This window comes from Choloepus didactylus, chromosome 7 (assembly GCF_015220235.1).
Source record: "Choloepus didactylus isolate mChoDid1 chromosome 7, mChoDid1.pri, whole genome shotgun sequence".
NCBI classification, from domain to species: domain Eukaryota; kingdom Metazoa; phylum Chordata; class Mammalia; order Pilosa; family Megalonychidae; genus Choloepus; species Choloepus didactylus.
The window spans coordinates 6,018,296-6,029,197 of NC_051313.1; the positions used below are offsets into that span (position 1 = coordinate 6,018,296).

General features: G+C 35.5%; 1 pseudogene; it reads left to right on the plus strand.

Moving 5' to 3' along the window:
• Positions 1–511: 511 nt before the first annotated feature.
• On the plus strand, positions 512–1,793 carry LOC119540070 (annotated as a pseudogene).
• Positions 1,794–10,902: the final 9,109 nt, after the last annotated feature.

The window sequence follows — 10,902 nt, forward strand, 5'->3', positions numbered from 1 at the left end:
GCCTTAAGACTGTAACTGTGTAACCAAATAAACCCCCTTTTATAAAAGCCAATCCACCTCTGCTGTTTTGCATTCCAGCAGCATTAGCAAACTAGAACAGTCATGTATGATGATATTTCTGTTATAGAGTTGGAATTGAATCTTCCAAATTGTTTTCCAAAGTGGTTGTCCCAATTTATGCTACAATTAGCAGAGCTTGGCTGTACCAGATTTCACCTCTCCATCAACTGCTGGTACTGGCAGGTTTTTACTTTTCTGTGGATCAGTGTATGGAGTTCGGGGGTTATATAAAATGCTATGCAATCATGGTTCAATTTTGCATTTTCTTATTAGCTTACTTGTTTTCTCCTTTATTTAGTTTTTTATGGAGTCTTGAATGCATTTGAGATAATAGAAAATATTTGGAAAGCTTATATCTGATCAAGGGTTTAATAAAAAGAATTTATAAAGAAAATCTTGCAACTCAACAACAAAATGGCAAATGACCCAAGCAAGAAATGGTCAAAGTGCTAGATGCACTTCTGCTGGGGAGAGGAGCACCAGCAGCAGAGCTGTGGTGGCTCAACAGAAGAACCTGGAAGGCTACATGGGCTTTGCAAAACTCCCAAGTGAAGTGTGCAGAAAACCTGAAGAGAGGGCCTGTATTCATACTCATGATAGTAGTTGAGTCTGGATTGGGACAGTCAATGTTAATCAGCTCATTATTCCTCACAGATTTGCATTCTCCAGAGTATCCAGGTCCTTCCCATAGAATAAAAAAGACTGTACAGGTGGAGCAATCCAAAGTTTTAATCAAAGAAGGTGGTGTTCAGTTGCTGCTCACAATAGTTGATACCCTAGGATGCAGAGATGCAGTGGATAACAGTGGTTGTTGGCAGCCTGTCACCGACTACATTGACAGTAAAAGTGGGGACCATGTAAATGCAGAATCTTGAGTGAACGGATGACAGATGCCTGACAGGAGGGTGCAGTGCTGCTTAAATTTCATTGCTCCTTCAGGATATGGATTTAACCATTGGATACTGAGTTTATGAAGCACTTACATGAAAAAGTGAATATCACACCACTTATTGCCAAAGCAGACACACTCACACTAGAGGAGTGCCAACAGTTTAAAAAAGAGATAATGAAAAAAATCCAAGAACATAAATTTAAATTTATGAATTTCCAGAAACAGATGATGAACAGATAAAATAAGCTTGTTAAAAAGATAAAGGGCTGTTAACCTCTGGCTGACGTGGGTAGAAATACTATCATTGAAGTTAATGGCAAAGGGGTCAGAGGAAGGCAAAGTCCTTGGGGTGTTGCTGAAGTTGAAAATGGTGAACATTGTGATTTTACAATTCTAAGAAATATGTTGATAAGAACGCACATGCAGGACTTGAAAGGTGTCACTAATATGTGCACTATGATAAGCAGAAAAGTGGCAGCTGTGACTTACAGTGGAGTTGATAATAATGAGAATAAAGGGCAGCTTAATAAGAGCCCTCTGGCACAGATAGAGGAAGAAAGAAGGGGGAATGAAGCCAAGATGAAGATGATGGAATGGAGATGGAGCGGGTGTTTGATAGGAAGTTCAAGGAAAAGTTCAGAAACTTAAGGATTCTGAAGCGGAGCTTCAACAGCACCATGAGCAAATGAAAAAGAATTTGGAAGCACAGCACAAAGAACTAGAGGGAAAACATTGTCAGTTTGAGGATGTCAGAGCAAACTGGGAAGCTCAAAAACATACATTAGAACTACAGAACTCTTCAAGAACATTGAAAATGAAGAAGAAAGGGAAGATATTTTAAACCTTCTATTGACCAGCAGTTACATATTAGTTGCCAGTATGTCAGCTTGGACATCAGTGTTTGTTGGATCCATTAGACCAAATTGTACCAGTTTTATCCATAATGATGGATTTAATAGCATGACAAAACTTATTATTTTGTTGTTGCTTGTGATGGAGATTAAGATGCCTTGAATTGTCAAGGGTTGTTGTATACTTAGAAAGTAACAACTCTAAGTACCTTTCCTACATTTTTTTTCCTTTTTATTTTTTAAAACAGGTATCTTCAATTTAATGTAAGAGAACATTTTACTGCTGTTCAGTCATGTTCTGGTTATTTGATTGTTTATAGGATTTTCCAAAATAAAAGGACTCTGGAAGGTTTACATTGAGGATAAATTGCTATAATATGATGCAAACTATGCTTCTCTGTGATAATTATAACACAGAAGTTCCATTCAATGCAGCATATACGGTAATGTAATTTAGTCTAACACAATTGACCCCCCCCCTTTTTTTTTTGACATTTCCATCATTTAAAAGTACACATGGGAAAAATCCTATATGCTTACACTGCACATAGAGCTTTTTTGTGACACCCTTTTTGTTTGATTGTTCATTCATTTTGGATTCTTTAAATATACACTATTCTCATGTAGTGCCCTCTTTAGCCAGATCTCATTACAGCTCCATTTTTGTAATAATATTTAATTTAGAAATTTCCCATATATTGGCCCTGCTAAAATAGAGTACAGCATCTTTCATATGGTAGGAAACAACAAGCAAACTTTCCCTTAACTCTCTTCTTATACTTATGGTAAGTATCAGGGGGAAATGCACTTAAAGATCATTTCTAGGCAAAAGTGTGAAGCTAACAACCAACCTGTTTCTACCTGGTCCAGTCTCTGTTTTACTATAAATGAGAATCATGTCCTCTTAAAAAGAAAAAAAAACAACACCAACTTCATTTAGCTGAATTCATAAATTGTATTTCTGTATTTTTTGTTTGTATTGTAAAAATTCACATAATAAACAAAAATTGTTCTGTAAAAAATGGTTGAAAGACTTGAATAGACATTTCTCCAAAGAAGATATTAAAGTGGCCAAAAGAGCACATTAAAAGAAGTTCAACATCATTAGCCATCAGGGAAATACAAATCAAAACCACAATGAAATACCGTTTCATAGCCACTGGAATGATGACCATTAAAAAAATAAAAAATAACAAGTATTGGGAAGTTTGTGGAGAAAAAGGAACACTTCTTTCTTGGTGGGAATGTCAAATTCCCACTGTGGAGGACAGTTTGTTGGTTCCTCAGAAAGTTAAGTGTAGAATTACCATATGACCAAGCAATCCCACTTGTAGGTATGTACTGAAAAGAAATGAAAGCAGGAATTTGAACAGATATTTTCACACCAGTACTCATAGCAGCGTTATTCACAATTGCCAAAAGATGGAAGCAACCCAAGTGTCCATCAACTGAGGAATGGATAAACAAAATACGGTATACACATACAATGGGAATGTCATGCAGCCGTGAAAAGGAACAAATTACCAAAACCTGCCACACCATGGATGAACCTTGAAGCCATCGTGTGAAGTGACATAAACCAGACACAAAAGGACACACATTATATGACCTCACTGATTTTAAATAATCAGAATAAGAAAATTCATAGAGTCATGAACTAGAATCATGTTACCAGGGGCTGGGGAGGGAGCAGGAAATGGGGAGTTAAAGCTTGATTGGCACAGCTTTCTGCTCCTGTTGATGGAAAAGTTTCGGTAATGGGTGATGGTGATGGTAGCACAATGGGGTGAATGCAGTTAACACCACTGAATTATATCTGAATGTAGCTAAGGGAGGAAGTTTCAGGTTGTATATATGTTACTGAAATAAAAATTACAAAAACAATCTTCAAACCCAGGGGAAAAAAAACATTATTGTGACAACTGAAAAAAATTTGAAATTTGCAAGCTTTACGTCAGGGTTAAATTTCTTGAACTTTGTAGCTGCATCTAACGTGGTGACACAGTGACAGTCCTTGTCCCCAGGAAATGTGCTGGAAGTGTTAAGGATTAGAGGAGCATGAAACACGCAACCTGTTCTCAAACGTTTAGATAGATGGATAGACAGACAGATGATAGATAGATACATATAGATAAAAAGTTATATAATAAATGTCATAAAATGCTAAAAGGTGGTAATCTGGGTATCTGGGTGAGGGGGTACATTGGAGTTCATGTATTGCTTTTGCATTATTTTTGCAACTTTCTTTTACGTTTTAAGTTATTTCAAAGTAAAAAGTTAAAAAAAATAACCTTTCACTTTAGATGAATTGCAAATACCTTCTAGATTTGGCTTCTCAACAATTTCTTCATGGTATTTTTAATAAAATTAATTTCTTAATGTATCAACATTTTTCTTTATGTTTTGTGTTCATATTTCTTTCCAAGAACTATTTGCTTACAACAAGGTTTTAAAAGAAATTGTATTTTCATGTTTCACAAATGTGTTGTCATGCATGTGTATATCCTTAATCCAGTTGTTCTCAACTACCAGTGATTTTGTCCCCCAGGGCACATTTGCGAATGTTTGGAGACATTTTTGGTCATTAAAATGGAGCTTGGGGGCAGTTTCTATTGGCTTCTCTTGGATAGAGGCCAGGGATGCTGCTAAATATCCTACAATGCAGAGGACAATCCAACAAAGAATGATTTGGTCCAAAATGCCACTGGTGCTGCTATTAAGAAACACTACCTTGATCTATCTGGAAAAAAATGTAAATAATGTAGCATATTGATTTTGAGACTATCTACAGAAATAATATACTGTTCCATTTATCTACACCCCCTTTAATGTTTTTCAGTAGATTTTCATGATCTCTAAACAGATCCTCAATATATGTGGATATATATTTTATACACATATGAATTTATGTATATACATAAAATTTATATATATTTTAAAATACATGTATATAAGTTATATACAAATACTTGCATATTTATTCCTGAAAACTTTCTTATTTGCATTTATATTTTAAATGATCTCAAAATTATACTATTTAACTTTATGTTGTTATAAATAACTGTAGTTGACTTGTAAATTGCTCTTTTTTAACACAATTTTATTGAAATGTATTCACATAACATACACTTCTCCAAAGTGTACAGTTGTTCATAGTATCATCATTTAGTTGTGCATACATCACCATAATCTTTGAACATTTTCATTACTCCAAAAAATAAAATAAAAAAGAACATCCAAAACATTCCATTCCCCTCCTCCCCCATTGTTCATTTACTAATTTACTTTTTTAAACACTCATTCATTGTTTTTTTAAACTTTATCCAAAAACTAAAAAATGAACAACAACAAAAAAAAAAACCATTTAAAACAAAACCAAAACAAAGGAATAAGAAAAAACAATCTAAAATAACTACATTGCTTCCAATGTGTTCCTACCATGTTCCTACCATATCCCCAAGAAAATTAACAACCATAACCAAAGGAATAAGAAACACAAATAACCTAAAATAACTACACTGTTTCCAACATGTTCCTACCCTACCCCAAGAAAATAAACTATAACCAAACAAAGAAATAAGAAAAACAACCTGAAATAACTACATTGCTGCCAACTTGTTCCTACTATGCTCCCCCAAAATTAACAAACCATAGTCGTTCCTAAGCATTCCCATAACATTAAGTTTACCCTCAATAACTTACCTGTTCTTATTAGATTGTCATTCCTCCTTCACTAGTTGCTATCACTAGGTCCCCTACATTCTACAATACAAACTATTTATTTTACATTTTTCACAGAGTTTGCATTTGTGGTAACACACAATATTTCTCTTTTGGTGCCTGGCTTATTTCACTAGCATTATGCCTTCAAGATTCATCCATGTTGTCATATGTTTAATGACATCATTCCTTCTTGCTGCCACATAGTATTCCATCATGTGTATATACCATATTTTGTTTATCCACTCATCTGTCGAAGGACATTTGGATTGTTTCCAACTCTCGGCAATTTTGAATAATGCTGCTATGAACATTGGTGTGCAGATATCTGTTCATGTCAGTGCTTTCAGATCTTTTGTGTATACACCAAGAAGTGAAATTGCTGGATCAAAGAGTAACTCTATATCTAGTTTTCTAAGGAACTGCCAGACTGTCTTCCAGAGTGGCTGAACCATTATATGGTCCCACCAACAATGAATAAGAGTTCCAATTTCACCACATCCTCTCCAGCATTTGTAATTTCCTGTTTGTTTAATGGCAGCAAATCTAAATGATGTGAGATGATATCTCATTGTAGTCTTAATTTGCATCTCCCTAATAGCTAGTGAAGATGAACATTTTTTCGTGCATTTTTTGGCCATTTGTATTTCCTCTTCAGAGAACTGTCTCTTCATATCTTTTTCCCATTTTATAATTGGGCTGTGTGTATTATTGTTGTTGAGTTGTAGGATTTCTTTATATATGCAAGATATCAGTCTTTTGTCAGATACATGGTTTCTAAATATTTTTTTCCTATTGAGTTGGCTGCCTCTTCAACTTTTTTGACAAATTCCCCTTGAGGTACACAAGGTCTTAAGTTTGAGGCATTCCCATTTATCTATTGTTTCTTCTGTTGCTTGTGCTTTGGGTGTAAGGTCTAAGAAGTGACTTCCTAATACAAGGTCTTGAGATGTTTCTCTACATTATCTTCTAGGAGTTTTATGGTACTGTCTCTTATATTGAGGTCTTTAATCCATTTTGAGTTAATTTTTGTGTAAGGTGAGGGGTAAGGGTTCTCTTTCATTCTTTTGGATATGGATATCCAGCTCTTCCAGCCCCATTTGTTGAATAGACTGTTGTGTCCCAGTCCAGTGGTTTTGGGGGCCTTATCAAATATCAGCTGACTATAGATCTGGGGTCTATCTCTGAATTCTCAATTCAATCCCATTGATCAAAATGTCTATCTTTGTGCCAGTACCATGCTGTTTTGACTACTGTGGCTTTATAACAAGCTTCAAAGTCAGGGAGTGTAAGTCCTCCTGCTTTGTTTTCCTTTTTTAGATAGTTTTTAGCAATTTGAGGCATCTTTCCCCTCCAAATAAATTTTATAACTATCTTTTCCAGGTCTACAAAGTAGGTTGTTGGAATTTTGATTTGGATTGCATTGAATCTGTAGATGAGTTTGGGTAGAATTGTCATCTTAATGACATTTAGCCTTTCTATACATAAACATGGAATATTTTTCCATCTTTTTAGGTTCCCTTCCATTTTTTTAAGTAAAGTTATGTAGTTTTCTATATATATAGGTCTTTCGCATCCTTGGTTAAGTTTATTCCTAGGTACTTGATTTTTCTTTGTTGCTACTGAGAATGGAATGTTTTCTTGATTATCTCTTCAGTTAGGTCATTTCTGGTGTATAGAGACATAACTTACCTACATGCATTAATCTTGTATCCAACTAATTTGTTAATTTGCTTATTAGCTCAAATAGCTGTGTCATTGATTTCTCAGGGTTTTCCAGATATAAGATCATATCATCTGCAAATAATGACAGTTTTACTTCTTTCTTTCTAATTTGGATGCCTTTTATTTCTTTGTCTTGCCGGATTGCCCTGGCTAGCACTTCCAGCACAATGTTGAATAACAGTGGTGACAGTGGGCATCCCTGTCTCATTCCTGATCTTAGAGGGAAGGCTTTCAGTCTCTCACCATTGCATAGCATGCTGGCTGTGGGTTTTTCATATATGTCCTTTATCATATTGGGGAAGTTTCCTTCAATTCCTAACTTTTGAAATGTTTTTATCAGAAAGGGATGCTGAATTTTGTCAAATGCTTTTTCAACATCTATTGAAATGGTCATTCGATTTTTCCCTTTTGATTTGTTAATGTGTTGTATTACATTGATTGATTTTCTTATGTTGGACAATCCTTGCCTGCCTGGGATGAACCCCACTTGGTCATGGTATATGATTCTTTCAATGTCTCTTTGGATTCAATTTGCAAGTATTTTGTTGAGAATTTTTGCAACTATATTCATGAGGGAGATTGGCCTGTAGTTTTCCTTTCTTCTGGCATCTTTACCTGGTTTTGGTATTAGAGTGATGTTAGCTTCATAAAATGAGTTAGGTAGTGTTCCATTTTCTTCAATGTTTTGACAGAATTTAAGTAAGATTGGTGTCAGTTCTTTTTGGAAAGTTTGGTAGAATTCCCCTGTGAAGCCGTCTGGCCCTGGGCATTTACTTCTGGGAAGCATTTTGATAATTGATTGGATCTCTTTGCTTGTGATTGGTTTGTTGAGGTCTTCTATTTCTTCTCTGATCAGTCTAGGTTGTTCATGTTCCAGGAAATTGTCCATTTCCTCTTCATTATCTAGTTTGTCAGCATAAAGTTGTTCATAGTATCCTCATAATTTTTTAAATTTCTTCAGGATCCATAATAATGTCACCTCTTTCATTTATTATTTTGTTTATTTGGGTCTTCTCTCTTTTTAATTTTGTCAGTCTAGCTAGGGGCTTGTCAATCTTGTTGATCTTCTCAAAGAACTGTTTGGTTTTATTTATACTATTTTTTTTTTGATGTTGTTGTTCTCTGTATTATTTATTTCTGCTTTAATCCTTGTTATTTCTTTTCTTATGGCTGGTTCAGGATTATTTTGGTGTTCATTTTCTATCTTCTTCAGTTGTTCTGTTAGTTCTTTGATTTTAGATCTTTCTTCCTTTTTAATGTATGCATTCAAAGCTATAAATTTCCTGCTCAATATCACCTTTGCTGCATCCTGTAAGTTTTGATATGTTGTGCTCTCATTTTGATTTGTCTCTAGATATTTAGAAATTTCTCTAGCTATTTCTTCTTTAAGCCACTGATTGTTTAGGAGTGTGTTGTTTAACCTCCAGATATTTGTGAATGTTCTAAATCTTTGATGGTCGTTGACTTCTAATTATATTCCATTGTGTTCAGAAAATGTGCTTTGAATAACTTCAATTTCATTAAATTTATTGAGGTTCACTTTATGGCCCAGTGTATGACCTACCCTGGAGAAAGTTCCATGAGCATGAGAAGAATGTGTATCCTGATGATTTGGGATGTAATGCTCTATAAATGTCTGCTAAGTCAAATTCATTTATCACATTGCTTAGGTTTTCCAATTCTTTATTGTTCCTCTGCCTGGTTGATCTATCTGTAGGAGAGAGTGATGCATTAAAGTCTCCCACAATTATTGTGGAAACGTCTATTGCTTCAGTTTTATCAATGTTTGGTGCACCTTGATTGGATGCATAGACATTTATGATTGTTATTTCTTCTTTTTGAATTGTCCTTTTTATTTGTATATAGTGACCTTCTTTGTTTCTTATAAAATCCTTGCATTTAAAGTCTATTTTATCTGAGATTAATATTGCTACTCCTCTTTTCTTTTGGCTGTAGCTTGCATGGAATATGTTTTTTCCATCCTTTCACTTCAATTTATTTGTTTCTCTGAGTCTAAGATGAGTCTCTTGTAAGCAACATATTGATGATTCATATTTTTTAATCCATTCTGTCAATCTATATATTCTCATAGGGGAGTTTAGTCGATTCACATTCAATGTTATTACTGTGAAGGCATTTCTTGAACCAGCCATCATGTCTTTGGTTTTTATTTGTCATATATATTTTCCACCTCTCTTTTTATTTCCTTTAATGTACCTGTACTAGAACTCTTTAGTTGTGAGCTCTTCTCCATACTTTTCTCTCCTTTCTTTCCAAGGAGAGGAGTAGCTCTTTCCAAGGAAAATAGCTCTTTTCCAAGGAGAGGAGTAGCTCTTCTTTCCTTTCTTTCCATACTTCTCTCTCCTTTCTTACCAAGAAGAGGAGTAGCTCTCTCCTTGGTGTCTCTTGTAGAGCATGTCTCTTGTTAGCAAATTCTCTCAGCATTTGTTTGTCTGTGAAGATTTTAAGCTCTCTCTCAAATTTGAAGGAGAGTTTTGTTGGATAAAGAATTCTTGGTTGGCAATTTTTCTCTTTCAGCATTTTAAATATGTCATACCACTTCCTTCTCACCTCCATGGTGGCTGCTGAGTAGTCACTACTTAGTCTTATGTTGTTTCCTTTGTATGTGGTGAATTGCTTCCCTCTTTCTGCTTTTAGAACTTGCTCCTTCTCTTCAGCATTTGACAGTCTGATCAGAATATGTCTCAGAGTGGGTTTATTTGGATTTATTCTGTTTGGAGTTCATTGGGTGTCTATGATTTGTGTATTTATGTCATGTTGGGAATTTTTCCCCAACAATGTCTTTGAATACTCTTCCTAGACTTTTACCCTTCTCTTCACCTTCTGGAACTCCAATGACCCTTATATTTGGATGCTTTATATTATCTATCATATCCCTGAGGTCCGTTTTGATTTTTTCAATTTTTTCCCCATTCTTTCTTTTTTTCTTTCATTCTCCATTCTGTCATCCTCAAGGTCACTGATTCACTGTTCAGCTTCCTCTAGTCTTGTACTATGAGTATCCAGAATTTTTTATTTTGGTTGACAGTTTCTTTTATTTCCATAAGATTGTCTATTTTTTTATTTGCTCTTGAAATTTCTTCTAGGGCCTTCTTCATGTCCTTTATATCCTGTGCCATGCTCTCATTGTTTGTCTTTAGTTCTTTGACTAATTGCTCCAAGTAGTGTGTCTCCTCTGATCTTTTGATTTGGGTGTTTGGGTTTGGGTTATCCATATCTTCTGGTTTCTTCATATGCTTTAAAATTTTCTGTTGCTTCTGGTCTCTTGGCATTTGCTTATCTTGATAGGTTTCTTTTAGGATATGCAGACTTATTTGAACAATTATCTATAATTTGACAGAGCTACAGCTTGGTGGAGTGCACTTTCCCTGACCTACCAGCCAGTGGTGCCCCTGGGCACCTATTACCCTCAAGCCAGTTCTCCCCAACTTTTTCTGTGCAGCCAGTGGGGGTCCAAACCTTTGGAGGTCCAGTCAGTGCACCAGTTTTCCCTGTGCAGTTGGGACCGCTGTCCCTGAGGGTGGGGGGTGTGCCCTTTGCAGTTAGGCAGGGAAGATGGCTTTAAGACCCAGAACTCCCACCTCTTCCTGGGGCTGTGACTGTAATGCCCAAGGGCTGTTGCACAAGTCCACC